Source organism: Pseudonaja textilis, chromosome 2 (genome assembly GCF_049901715.1).
Source record: "Pseudonaja textilis isolate UNSWEBS1 chromosome 2, rPseTex1.2, whole genome shotgun sequence".
NCBI lineage: Eukaryota > Metazoa > Chordata > Lepidosauria > Squamata > Elapidae > Pseudonaja > Pseudonaja textilis.
This window is the reverse complement of record NC_141991.1, coordinates 231,898,879-231,914,224: the sequence shown is the minus strand read 5'-3', so window position 1 is coordinate 231,914,224 and position 15,346 is coordinate 231,898,879. Positions and strand designations below refer to the sequence as shown.

General features: G+C 36.7%; 1 long non-coding RNA gene across 1 annotated transcript in view; it reads left to right on the top strand.

Annotated features, from left to right (window-relative positions):
* Positions 1–10,726, top strand: part of LOC148127411 (uncharacterized) — a 41,849-nt gene extending 31,123 nt beyond the window's left edge. Inside the window, exons 2-4 of the long non-coding RNA XR_015742362.1 lie at positions 7,447–7,576; positions 8,889–9,046; positions 9,983–10,726. This is a non-coding gene — a long non-coding RNA (uncharacterized LOC148127411). The remainder of the gene's footprint in view (positions 1–7,446; positions 7,577–8,888; positions 9,047–9,982) is intronic.
* Positions 10,727–15,346: the final 4,620 nt, after the last annotated feature.

Genomic DNA, 15,346 nt, shown 5'->3' with positions numbered 1-15,346 from the left:
GTCCCCAATCACTAACACTTGGCCTGGTGCTCGCCTCGCCCCGCCTCGCGCCTGCCTCTCCTCCTCCTTCTCGCTGGCTGTGGCACGATGGTTGGGGTGGGCACTGGGCCGCATTACGAGGTGACCTGGGCAGCATGCGGCCCGTGGGCCGCGAGTTGGACAAGCCTGACATAAGTGATGTCAAGCTGGCCCTGCCTACCCGGCCCCCAAGGTCAAACACAACCCAATGCAGCCCTCAATGAAATCGAGTTTCACACCTCCGACCTAGGGAGAGCTAAAACTGGAGAAGTGTGCTGTAGAACTTGTTTATTGCTGCACTTAAAGGGGACTGCATTTTATATTAGCTGACTTGACAAGTTTAGCCTTTCCAATGACACGGAGAGGCGGCTGAGTGAACTTTGCCTTCTCAACACATGGCATAAAATATATGAGCAATTGAAGTGGTATTGTTCCCAGAGAAGAGGAGAAAGCACTGGGGAATAGGACTTTTTTTTATTTCTAAACTATCCAGATGTCCATTATTATAACAAATGAGGGTGGGAAGAAGTTGCATATTGCAACAACATCACAAAAGGAAAAAAAATCAACAACACTGCTTGCATTTCCTAACATTTCCATAGATATCAAAAAGAGTTAAAACTACAGCATGCATGCTTCTCCCAACTCAAGAAAGAAAGAATAAGGCATCACAAGATATTAAACTGATGTTTAAATGAAAAGCAATACAGAAATAAAATACCATAGAACAAACTGAAAGAAACTGTTGAGAGACATCTACTGAGCAAAGTTTTAAAACCTGTTTATCCAGTAACACTCATCCTTCCCACTGTTTTCAGAGCAAGGATTGCCTACATAATAGGGAGAAAAGGTTACAGTCTGTTCAAGTTATTAGTAAGCCTTACAGTTCTCCTTATCCAAAACAAACTAAAAACTTTAATATAAACATACCTGCTGGGTTTTCCTATACCTATTTATTTAGAAGTAGTGAATTGATGCTTAGGTATACCGGCAAAATACTGCCTCTGGTTGTGCAATAAAACTCCATTGCCATTTGTTTGGCTATTTGTTTTCTTAAATGATATTATATTTTCAGAAAATTTGTAATGAAGTAGGTAGAAATTAAAACTATCTGGGGAAGTCATATATACATGAACAGCGGTTGAATCCTCTGAAAAAAGTTAGCAATTAAATTTTAGATGACTACTGAAAGCATCCAATGTCCCTTTTCCTGTTTTTAAAAAATCTTTTGCAAATTGTTGAGGTAATTCCCCATTAGGAGAATGAGCACATACAGGGAGACGTATAGAGAGTAGTATTTGAATAATACACACAGAGCACAGAGATACACTGTACAGTAAATGTAGGTTTTTACTTCCAGAAACATTAAGCAAAGTCCAAAATAGGCAGTCCAAAGTCATTCACAGGTTAAATCAGTCAGTTTTCAATACAGGGATAATCCAAATATCAAAGTCCAGTGTCAAAAACAGTTCAGTAACAGACTTACATTAAATCCAGTAATATCAGTCAATTAGAAGAAATGGAGGAACGGCAATACTTTCCAACAGAAGGAAACAGAGAGACTTACTCACACTCTCTTCTGAGACTCAGACTTCAGGTTTCTGGCTCCATCTTATGGCCATTTGAGAGACCACACCTAATTACAGTTTTGCATTTTCTTAAAAATACAGTTTTAAAATGTTTATCCTGGTTTATATATTTCTAACCCAAACAGCTGTTAGGTTACTCATATTCCTAACACAAATCTCTCAAGATCTGGAAAATAAGTGGTTGAGAGATTTGCCAAAAAAAAAAAAGAACCAGTTCTTCCTCCTTAATGTTCATAGAGTTGAAATGTGTAGATTTTATTCTGATTCACTCTTCCTCCGCAAATGGGTTTCATATAAACAACCCAGTTTTGATCAATCATTGAGAGATTCCTGGGGAAATGCTTGCCTTGAGGTGAGTGGGAAGAGCATATGTAACCATTGACCAGTTTCAACCAGGGTCTTGGATATATGTGTTCCAACTAATGAGAAGCAACTTCCTTTGAGCTGAGTCAATGGATATGTCATGCCCCTGTTGGAGACTGACTCTGAGGGAGAGGAGGAACAGCCGACAGGGAGTGGAAGTGTGACTCCAGAGGTTGTGGAGGAGGCTGGGGAAGGGCTGGCTGAGCAGTCAGAGGAAGACCCAGGCCCATCCCCTCTCCATCCTAGGGGATGCAGGAAGAAAAGGATAAGGGAGAGATGTGAATGGCATGGTCTATGGGGGAGGAAAGGGCCTTAATCCTCTTCATGGGCTGCAGCTGTGAGAACTGGTTAAAAGGATGGACATGCATATGGGCCAGTGCTGGAAACAAAGTGTGGAAATATTTCTAGTCTGTCGTTCCTCTCTGAGTTTGGCCTCCTTCCAGTGTGTGTTCAGATATCTGTGGACGTCTTCAAGCCCTTATCTTGCCTGGTTCCCTTAATTGCTTCAGTGTGGTTTGTGTTGTTTTTACTCTTATAATTTATAGACATTTTTCATTTAAAGGGCATTTCCTCCTTTTCGTAACTGCTTGTGGGGGAGGTTTTTTTTGCCTCCACTCGAGGATATTTGGAGCTTTGAAGTAAAGTGAAGGAATAAAAGGGGCTTCACCTGTGACTGTGTTTATTTTGTATCCCACCCTGGGTCATCACAGGATATGTAACTCAATGGATATGTCCATGTGGTTTTCTTAGTAACAATCAGAAGGAGTTTGCTTTCTTTCTGGATGTTTTTTTTATTGTTTGGTCTATTCTACAAGGCTGGTATTCCCTGATTCACTCCAAAAGTATTAATAAAACCCAACCCTCCTTGCTTTTTCAAGTCTAGCCAAGGTAATCACGTACTTTATTCCACGCATATGGATGTGAATTGATGAACCCCAACCCCCAAAGCTGTGATAGAGCTTCATCCTCTTATCTCTTATAAAAATCCCGGCCTGCTTATGGCAACAATGAATCTGACCCAATGTTATAAATGCCAAAACAAGTTGTAGTTCAATTTTTTTAAAAAATACTGAAAAATATTTCAACAAAGTAATAACAAAAAATGAATTACAAGCTGCCAAGGGGAAAATTGGCATCTCCATAGGATTAATTTTTTTTTCTCTAACTCAAATTAAAATGTACTGAAACCTTATTTTAACATATAGGTATAGAAGGTATAAGCATGAATGACAAGCAAACCAGGGAGCAGGTTACCACAGTGGTTTGTATGAAGGTGTCATCATGAAAATAATGCAAATTATATTATCTCCATGTGGTGGGGATGTTTTAGGATTAAACAAGGAAATGACAGCATACAAAGACCTGATTGGGAACCATGTCATTGATTTTCTTTTATTTGTAATCTATCATAGATAGAAAACCATTACAGATAATTCTCTTAGATAATTATGCAAGCAGCATTCTGCTATAGGATCTCCTATCTTTCCAGTGTCTGTTTTCAGACCCTTGTGGTCTAACTGAACTACCATTCTGAGGTAAGTTATTCCCCTACCAGCAACAGCAATGTTTCTGCTACCCTTACGTGTCTATCTTAAACTGGTGTTATGTGTATACAGCAGCTATTACTAATTTCTCCATAGAATTAATTAAGAGAGTTAGAATGTAACTGCCAACCTTCCATAAACATGATTTTATCTTCTATATTTGCATATTCTTCTCCAGTTGAAAGTCTTTACTAGTTGGGTAGACATTGTGTTGTCTTCAGTGGTGCGATTCAGCCAGTTTGCACCACTTCGGGAGAACCAGTTAAGTTTCTGAGCAGTTTGGTGAACTGGTTGTTGGAAGAAATCATTAAGGCAGAGAACCAGCTGTTAAATTATTTGAATCCAACCACTGGTTGTCTTCCTTGTTGTCCTGGTCTCTTGAATTATCCAAGAACTTGTATCTCTATGGCAATGTGTGACACTATAAATCCATCATTACTTCCTAACCATATTCTCTCTCTCTCTCTCCTTCTCTTGACTTCAATCACCTGCTGCCACTCTTTAAGGGCCTTTCAACTTCCTTCTTTGCAAGAGATTCTATGTTTTAAGACACCTCATGTGGTCCTTCTCTCAACTCAGATTCAAATTATCAGCCCAAATGTCTGTGAGTTCACATGATGAGACACCGTATCGTAGCTAATTTTCTCCATTCTATTATATGCATAATTATGTACATGATATAGAAGTAAATGTTAAAGAATTTTTTCATCATTTAAATAGGACTGAAAAAAGAAAGGGAAAAAGCAAAATAACAGAAAAATATATGTACAAGCCTTTATATGCATGTATATATGTGAAGTTTTTATATGTAAAATTTTGCGTTATTTTGCACAAGATTCAGTTTTTAACACCTTCAAAAGAGAGGTTCTTTGATAAAATATAATATTGGATAATCTAAGAGGAAAATAGTTTCCCCAGGAGCTATCTTTGAATAGGAGACAACATGAGATTACTTTGGAAAACAAAACAAAAATCCTAGATATTACTGATGTCTGTATCTTGTGTGTTTGAAACTCTGTTTTGATATTGATCTGGGATTTTCCAATAGTTAAAGGAATATCTACATTTTATCTAATTTTCATGCCTGATATTTCTCAGGAATTATATATAAATAAATACCTTTAATGTTCATTCATCTGATATACCAATGAAGGCAGTGTCCTTCTAATACATGCTTAAAATATATGTATATATCAACATTACACCTTTTTCAAAAATAACACAGCAATACAGAGTAGGATTTTATACTATACAATTCCAGAATAAAAGGAATGTTATGTCAAAAATAGTTGCACCCTGTCCAAAAAATCACCCAGGAAGAAACCCTCTTATTTGCAAACCTCTTACAGATTTGTACTTCTTTACACAAATTCCATGGCAAGCTAGGATCACATCAAAATAACAATAGGTATGTGATGTTGCCATGATATACTCTGCCCTTAGCAGAACGCAAAATGTTCTGTTTGATTCAGGTGTAGGAACTTTGTTATTATGTCTTATTCCACATTTCTAAAGTAACCTGCATTTTTCCTTGCTGTAAAAAAAAATGAAATTAAAAATACTGTAAGAACTCTGATGAATAACAGTCAGGGATACAATTCTGGAGGACTTTCAACACTTTGGAAGCTGAAAAGACATTGTTGAGCTATGCCGCTTATTGGAGAATTACTTCATTACACATATATAATGAAGTATTTTGATCTAACCCTTCCCTTCGGATTTTAATATCAGCAAGATGCCTACCTGGAACAGAAGGCACCTGGCTGTAACCCTTAACCAAACAATCTTCCTTTTGATAAAGTCCTCAAAGGCTGCCTTGTAAGAAGCCTTTAAAAAAATGTTATGATGTGAAAAGGCCACTTTGATTTCTTAATAAAACAAATGACATTTACAAATGCTTTCCTTTAAACTGGTTCTTCAGTTAACCTGGAGGAGGTTCCTGCTTGAGCTACTTGCCCTGGCCAGGTAGTGAAATGGTCTTGATCTAAAGCTGGTATGGCTCTAATTTTCTCAGTTTAACTTCCTTTAAAGCTTTGCCAAATGCTGATATTAAAAGAGCAACTGTTATTTTGGGATGATTCCATAGCAATACTCTTGACACAAATCAATCATTTTCATTCATCACTAGCGTATATTAGAGAACAAAACAATTTCTTCATTCTGTAATTTTTTTCCTGCATTTTCCCCTGCTCTGATTTTCTTATTATCACATAAAAGAAGTAAGTTAAACTTTATTGTTATTTACTATGGAAATATAGGTACAATTAATCCTGCAGCTAAGGAAAGCATAGCTGCACATTAGGCTGATTGCTAAAGAAGACTCCATCATTGGCTGAAGATTCATTATTGATAGAATTGTTTTGATCACAGTGTTAATCAGAATGACACTGAGTAAACTTGCTGTTAATCCACAGGCCATGCTAGAAAGTACACACACACATGCTAGAAAGCATATATGCCATGTATTCAGTCATAATCCTCAGTCTTTTGCCATGAAAATATGATTCCATTGCCTTCTTATGGGATACTTTTAAAGTTTTCAATCTAGTCTACTACCAGGGTATTTTCTGTTGTTGTCTCCTCTCCTAGTATTAATCTATTTCTGCTTAATTTCTCAACTAAGGAAAAGATGGCCAGGTGCTGCTATGAAAAGTGAGATAAAAAGTAGTTTATATTTATTCTACAAATCAATCAATCAATTTTGATATTTCTATGCCACTGTACTGTCCATGGGGTTTTCATGGAAAAGATATTGGAGTGGGTTGCCATTTTCTTCTCCAGTGAATCATGTTTTGTTAGAGCTCTCTGCTATGACCTGTCCATCTTGGGTGGCTCTGCATGGCATAGCTCATAGCTATGCAAGCCCCTTCGCTGTGACAAGGCAGTGATCCATGAAGGAGTTGCAATGTATGGCTGTGAAAGGCTGAGTGCCAAAGAATTGAGGCCATTGAACTATGGTGCTGGAGAAGACTCCTGCAAGTCCGTTGAACTGCAAGGAGATCAAGCCGGTCAGTACTAGAGGAGATCAATCCTGGTTGCTCTTTAGAAGGCCAGATCTGAAAATGAAACTCAAATACTTTGGTCACCTAATGAGAAGGAAGGACTCACTGGAGAAGAGACTAATGCTGAGAATGATTGAGGGCAAAAGAAGAAGGGGACGAAAGCGAATGAGGTGGCTGGATGAAGTCACTGAGGCAGTTGGCATGAGCTTAAATGGACTCTGGAGGATGGTAGAGGACAGGAAGGCCTGGAGAAACATTGTCCATGGGTCACGATAGGTCAGGCATGACTTCGTGATTAACAACAACAATGCCACTGTATCCAGACACTCCAAGTGGTTTACAATAAAAAAATCAGGTATCTAAAAACAACAAAACAACAATAAGTAATATTTCATTATATAAATCAGTAGGGTTAGATCTAAAAAAAAAATCAAATGTCCCCACAAATATTCTATTTCAGAATCAAGTTTCCACCTTTTTTAATGGAGGGTGTGATCCTTCCATTTCAAAGAGGGTGATTCTATGGGAGAGGCACAATTTCCATTTAGATCCATTCCATAGTTTTATTCCTGATCTTATCCTACTGATGTCATGAACAATAGTCCTGGGCATTTTTGGTGACAACTTCTTGGTTCTTGGTCCTACTGTATGGATAATATTAATTAAAGTTGATGCAAAGAAAGCACCAGAGAATATAGATGCATAGGACTGCATTTGGGAACTAAATTTTGAATAGGTAGATGAAAATTAAAGTAGAAAAATAATTAGCTGACAAAATTTCACAAACAATTCCAGTTAATATTTACATTTGTGAAATCATTATGTGTAAGTTTGGTAAACAAATAAATCAAGCAAATGTTTTTAAATGTCATATATGTACCTGAATATAGTACTTTCATTTGCCTTAATGTTTTCTGTTTGCTTTCATAGGGGTTAGAAACTGATATTTGAAGATTTGACATATTTCCGGTGGATGTCAAACATTCAAGGCATCCCATATAGTCATGTTAAACACTGAATTCACTGGACATGGCTATAGAAATGCCTGTGGAAACTTTAAGTAAGTTTGGTCATTCAAGGAGAATCTAGAAAACTGAATCTAGAAAACAAGCAAGTTTAAAAAGATTTGTGAATTTAAAACACTTCAAAGAAATTTTAATTTTATATGCCAATAAGTTGCACAAATATTTTTCTCTTGTTCAATTAAAAGGAAGTAGTTGCCTAAGAAACTTCCACATTGCATTTAATATAACTTAGATCTTGGTATCAGCTCAGCACTTGTTTTAAGAAAGAAACTATTCTCATTTCTCATGTAAATGCCAAATTTGTACAAGCTATTAAGAGAACAGGGAGAAAAGTAAGGGAAGGAGAAATTGATCTTTGGATTAGCTTTGGTGGTCTCCAAACATGTCTCCCTGGGCCCCTGAAAATGTTGGTGGGACTGAACAGGGTTTGAGGTTCAAAGTTTCTGGAAGACATCAGATTGGAAAAGGCTGCTTTACTAATTAAATAAAATTATTTTATGTTAAAGGGGAGAGGAGAACAAGTTTGCAAAACTGATCTTTTTCATATATTTTCTTTGTCATATTTGATCATATTTTCCCCACACATGAAGTAGAATGAGTCAAAGTCTGTTCTGGTGCTACAACATGTAGAACAATAAATCAGAATTTGTGATGGTAGCAAATTATGGCATTACTCCTAAGATTTCAGACTTTTAGGAAGCCAAGAAGAGAATAGGTATGTCCTTGTAATAAAAATACTGATAAAGGGAAATTATTCTACAATCCTTTTGTGTCAAGATTAGTCTTTTAATGTTGTAAGCCACCCAGAGTTATCCACTGGTAAGATGGGCAGCCAATAAATTTGAGGGAGGTAGGTAGGTAGGTAGGTAGATAGATAGATAGATAGATAGATAGATAGATAGATAGATAGATAGATAGATAGATAGATCAATCGATCAACCTTATTATTTGGAATCAAAATAAGACTTGGATAGGGGAGGGAGAGACATAGGGATGAAGGAAAGTTTTGTTGAATTCCATTTTTTTGTATCCAAATTGACATCTTCACAGTGGAATAGAAAAAAAAACTTAAAATTTTAAGAACTGAACTGCCTAGCTATGGGAACAGTAATTTGAGTTGCCTTAGTAACATGAGGATGGGGAAAGAAGGACTGTGGGTATCCTCTTATGAAGCTTGTATAGAAGTTCTTCAAGGATTGGAAGGGTCTTCTCTTCCTAATCTTCATTTCTCATTTTGTGATTAGCATGAAAGAAACAAGTTAGCTTTAAAAACATTTCAGAGGTTACTATATACCACCAATTAACTTGCTTATTTGCTCCTACTTCTTCATACCTTGCTCATTTCAGGAACCTTTTGTTTGAGAAGGGAAGCTCTGAAGAGCCATCTGCCCTTGGTGAACGGTACCTTTTTCCATTTTCTACATGAAGGATACAGTGTGATGGCAAGCAGAAGCACCCTCCAACCTTATGTATGCTGCTTTGAATGTCATAAAACCAAACCGATGGTAAGAAAGGCATTAGTCAAGAGGTGGGTGATGGTGGTGATGGGGCATAGCCTTGGAAAAGTGGACTACTGGCAGTGGGAAGAGTCAATGGAGGACTGGAAATTGAATGGATTGGTCAGTTTGAGAAAATGGAGATTGAAACTGTTGAGCTCAACCCCAGTATTGCAGAGATGAAAAACTCTAAAAGGATGTATATTTACCCTGTACTATCCATGTCAGTGTTTCTCAATCTTGGCAACTTTAAGATGAGTGGACTTCAATGCCCAGAATTCCCCAACCAACCATTCTGGGAATTGAAGTCCACCCATCTTAAAGTTGACAAGATTGAAAAATGTGATGTATGTGCTGGGACACACATTTCCCAAAGTGTTTTCAGGAGGATCAAAACTGCCAGCAAAAAAGGTTGTGTCACATCTCAGACTTCTGAAACAAGTGGAGCAATATATGAAGACCACTCACTCCAATGAGTCTCATTTTATAATGGTAGCCCAAGTTAGGAATATTTTTTTTAGCAAGACCAGCAACCTATTTGGTTATTCATCCTTTATGAAATTCCCAGTTGTTTCATGTATAAATGCATTTAGAATAATTGAAGAGTGTTGGGTTATTTGCAATAGGAATACACTCTTTCCACAGCCAGAAATAGTCTGGCTGTGAGTATGTAAAACAAATTAGTAATGTTTATCAGTGACTCTATGACTGAAACTATTTTCCACTGATAATGTGTTGATAAAGTGCAAACTGAGTTCTAAGTTTCAGCTTTCAGACTGAGGTCTCAAAATTTGGCTGTTGGGACCTTTGTTCACTTTTATAAAGAAAATCTTTCAACATTAGTGCTTTCCCAGAGTTAATGCGATGTAAGAAGAAAGCAGTTCCTGCTACAAATCCATTCCTGTTTAAATGTGCTTTTACTTTTTTTTTCTCTCCCTTGTACAGTGACTCGAGCTAAATACGTGACTTCTTCAGGCATTAACTATTCAGCTGTACAATACAGAACATCTTTATTTCCCAGGCAGCTTTCTGTGCCAATTGTTTTTTTGATGCAGTTTTTGCAAGCATAGAAACCACATACACAACCCACCACTTGATATACAAGTTGTAAATGGAAACGTTTTGAACAGCATCCATCAGCTTTACAATACCCTCATTTATTACACAATTGTCCAGGGAAAAGTTTGCTGTTTTTAGATCTTCTAGAGTAATATGGAGAACAGGAGAGGGTTGGTAAGCAGATACCCAAAGATTCAAAGACAGGCGAGATTGTCCTGTTTTGTTTGCAAAGGAAGGAACAGCTCTTTCATTGCACCAAAATGAGACCAGATTTTATCTTTGTTTGCCTTGGCTGGTGCCATTTTACAAAACTCAGTACTGGTGCCATCTGAGTGTTTTGTTTCACCCAACATTTAATACTGAAGTGTTAGGGAATTTTTAAAGTATTATTTGTACCTCTGAATCGATTAAGATGTACAAATTCAAAAGGAAGAAATGGATTGGCTGATATATCCTTATTTTACAATGTAGAATGAAGAAATGCTCTGAAATGCTTTTCTTGCAGTTCTGGGTTATTCTTATTTCCTTGACAGGAATTTGTGACTTACATTGAAGAACCTGCCATATTACAATCATTGTTATAAAGCCTAATAATATTTAACAGTATAAATAAATATTGTTAATACACAATTATTTGACCTCTAAGTATTCTGTTGCAACATTTAAAGAGTAGTTGTTTTTGTGTTGGCTTGACTCCAAGAACTGTTCCCCATACAATTCAGGAACATAAGAAAATATGCCTTTGAAATTTGTGGAGAACAACAATCATGTTATGGAAAAAGAATGTCCAACTTGCTCTCAGAGCCTCCCCTACCTAAAAATATGGAAATCAGCAAGGAAAAGGGGCGGGGCTAGTTTTAAAAATTCACTTAATACTTCTCTTGAAGAGACTTTCATTGGGGTTGCTATATTACTTGCCATTTGCCATGTATCATCTTATCTTATCACTCCAGCTCTGAGCAGGTATACAGAATTTATTTCCAGTCTTGTATTGATGGCTTGCAATCCTTTTCAAACAACCAGGTTGCAAGTTAAAAAAAGAAAGGTCTCCCATTCTATGCATTAGAGATTCAGACAAACATAGGTTTTTCAATTTCCTCAGACCTGATTGTGCATCATGGAATGTATGTCTGTGCATAGGAGGAACATGGCAAAGTAAATAGTACAATTTACAAGGAATTAGCTATTTCATCTACATTATTTGTTGATTTTGTTCAATACATTTTTTTTCAGTAAGGAACTGTGCTAATAGGCACTTAAACAATTACAGATGCTAATCTTATGATTTATTTAAAAATATAGCATCCTTTCCTCTGCAAATTTAAAAAAAAACCTAAATAGTTTCTATGCCCAAATAAATGAGTTCAGCATCAGGGCAGAAGGAACAAATTCCATTGGATTTCTGTACTTTAATGGTGAATTTTAAAAGAAAAAAATCTATATCTTTACAGGATATTTTGTTGTTGTTGTTGATGAAGATATTGATGATAGGTTGATAAACAAGGTGTATAATTTTGCTTGTTTAGCCCTAGCAGGGGAGAACATAATAGTGAAAAAAAAGATAGAGTAACAAGAGAAACAATTTGTAATGTGCTTCTCATCTTAAACTAAATTAATAGAATCATAAAACTTGGAAGAGATCATACAGAACATGATTTCTATGACATTGTAATACAGGGGTGTCTAATTAGATTTCACTGAGGGCCACATCAGAGTTGTGTTTGACCTAGAATGGGGTGGGAACATGGCCAGGGTGGGTGTGTCCAGGTTGATGTCATTTGTGTCAGGAGCGCCTGGGGTGGTCCGAGTGCTCTGCCAGTGAAAACAGGCTCCCAAGCTCCATTTTCGGCTGTGATGTCCTCCTCCAACCCTCTGCCATTGAAAATGGAGCTCTGTTTTTGCTGGAAGAGGCACCATGGGCCAGTCCTTCACTGTTTCTAGGGTGGCCCCTCAGACCAGATCTAAGGACTCTGTGAGTTGAATCCGGCCCGTGGGCCTTGAATTTGACACCTCTGTTCTAATATGAGTTTTCAGGCCCTGCTTGGACCCAGCAAAAAACAAATAATCCCACTTCCTTCATGTTTGATAATGATTTATTCTATCCAGTCTTTATAATTTTTACAATCAGGTCAAGAGAGCAAACGTATCAAGCACACCTTCCTCCTCCTATTTTTCCCCAGAACAACCACCTCATAAGGTGGTTGCCCAAGGTCACCTAAATGACTTTCATGGCCAAGGTGAGACTAGAAGTCACAATCTCTCATTTTTCTAGCCTGTTACCTTAACTACTAGACTAACAACCATTTGTTTAGTGACTGTCCAAAGTTACAATGGCACTGAAAAAGAGATTTATGACCAGTTTTCACAGTTATAACTGTTGCAGTCATGTGATCCAAATTCAGATGCTTGGCATTTGGGGAAGCCAGATTCATTTAATAACTGTATTAGTAACTTAACAATTTCAGTGATTTACTTAACAGTGGCAAGAAAGATCATAAAACGGGGCCAAACTTGTTTAACAACTGTCTTGGTTAGCTATAGAAATTTTGGGTTCAGTTATGTTCCTAAGTCAAGGACTGCTTGTACTTCTTCTGTATGCATGATTAAATTCCTAATTTTGCCAGAACTGAATCTGCTCATCCCATGAGAACATATAGGGAAGTGAGAGAGACATAGATAAGACAACAGGCCTTTGTTGTGAGGGTCTCCACATTTGGCACTTGTTTCTTCCAGAGTTCCAAAATGTCCTCTTCCTTCCAGTTTTTAGAGGACCTTTAAAGACAATTTTGGCCTGGAGGAACATTGTCCATGGGGTTGCGATGGGTCGGACACAACTTTGCAACAACAGCAACAAATTAAATCTAATTGGTACCCATAATGGAGGGGGTGGTTTTATTATTATTGTTGCTTTTTATCACTTTGATTTGTTCCTATCATTGTTTTTTATAAATTTAATGTAAAACTTACCCAAAGACTTGATTTGGGCCAACTCCAAGATAAAAAGATAAAACAATCAAATAAGTTCATCATGTTTTGTGCTTTGAAAATGACTTATATTTTGAAAGGCAGTTTAGAAATCTTTTAAAATGGGTTAAAAGAAATGTCCAGAATTTGGACGATGAGCTGTTTACGTTAATGAGTGTTCTCTATCTAACAAGAAGTTAAAACCCAAATGATGAAGGCATTTTTATTGGGTTGAATTGAAGAGTCATGGGTCACACTTCCGCTGACCCAGATGAGTTTGTATTTGCCTTTTTAAAACTGAAAATTCCTTTGATACTGCAAACAGTATTGCTGGCATCTGGTAATGGTTACAACACAATTTTAGGAACCGTATTTGCAGCAGAACACCTATGGTGCTTTGGTGCAAGGAAACTTTTGACATACTCAATGGGCTTTGAGCAATATCTTTTTACTATTTGCTGTCTTAACAGCCCTGTAAAAGATGGATTAAGAGAGCAGGATATTGTGACAAAATCAGGAAAGCTAACAAACCAGAAATAAAAGCGGCGCTTCTCAGCAGTGCTGTTTTCTTTCATTTGCAAATTGACTTGTTAAATATTTCATGTTTTCAGAAATTTCATAGCGTATATCTGCTCCTAAAAGACATTATTATCATGTTGATACTTATGTGATAAAATACGATGCATAAACCTTGTGCCTCTCTCATGCAATTGGTAGCTAATAAGCCCTTTAGCAGTTATAATCCTCCCCAGACATATTTCGGGCTTCCGCCTGATCTGGTATTTTTACTTTAATTATCTGACTCATCCTTTGAGCCACCTAATATTCAGACAAAGGATCATACATTTTAGTTGTTACTGAAATATCTTCAGTAAAAGGGTAATTTTGACCTGAAGCACAATGTTAAATAAGTTAGCCAGTGCTGGGTGTGACCTCATGATAAATGTTTTCATTTCATTTTCTTTCACAAATATGTTTATTGCTGTGTAAAAAGATTGCTCTTTTATTTATCTCTTGAGTATGCAAGGATTGTATCCAGAGAAAAATTCTGCAAAACTTCTCTATCTCTGCCATTTCTGTTGTGGAATTCCTGCCATTTTTGTTTCAATTTTGTCATTTGTGAACTTTTGCATAGTCCCTATGTCTATAAAATTTCTTTCCCCAGAATGATTTAAACAAAATATGCTGGATGAGAACATTTCATCACACTTTAAGAAGATTTAGAATAGGCACTAACTGATAATGAAGTTAACATTTTTGGAGTTTATGATCTTGATTCTAAATCTTCCGTTTCTGTCTAATCTTTTCCACATGCAAATTATTGCACTTTAACTTATTTTTTTTTAAATAGTATAATTAAAGGTCCAGTTTACAGTTTAGTCAGAATAGAGTTTGGGGCATATATGGCATATTTGCACCAAGTTACTTGCTTATCCACAATCATTTCAGAATAAGAGACTGTTTGAAATGTCTGTTTTTGACAAGATCTCAAAATTCTGATCACAAAACTTATGCTTTTTTCTGTTTCTGTTTTGGGGATGTTAATATTTATTTTTTTTCAGATAAAGATATAAACATCTTTTTTCACACAGCTGCTATGGAGACATACATCAACATTAGGCAATATTTGACTTTCTCAGAAAGTTCAAAAGGTTACTGTTGTCGATTTCCTGTCACAGCAGTTGGACTGCTTTTGTACAGCAAAGGTTTTATTTGCAAACTTTGGTGCCCACCCGTTTCCATCCAATGACATGCAAATGAATCACTCCACCACAAAGTTTAGCTGCATGTCTTTCAGCAAATTTTTTTCACCTTGGTTTCATTTCGATCAGTACTGGCAAATTCAGTCATTGACCCAAAGTTATTTGTTATGAACATGTATTATCATTCAATTAAACTTATGGTAGTTATATTCACCTCTGCACAAATCATAATCAGCTCAACCCAGAGCTATGTATTGTGACCTCTCTTTACTTGACACTCTCAGTGTTTTCACAACTCCAGGAAGCAAGCCATAAGAGAAAAGCCTATTTTTAGGCTTGGTGGGCTATCATACTTAGTTGTTGTGGTTTCTTTGGTTTAGATAGTCACAAGTTGTGGAGGATTGACTAACATCCTGTCTAATGCTACATTTAAATCTAAATTTCACAAAAAATCTCTTTTTATAGAAGATACTTCTGCTTTTATACCTTGTTTTCACAATGTCTGATAATTTTTTTTGAATTTCACTTGGTGGTATCGTATTTTATTGCTGAAGGTGGCTGAAGATGCTAATAGCTAGGATTC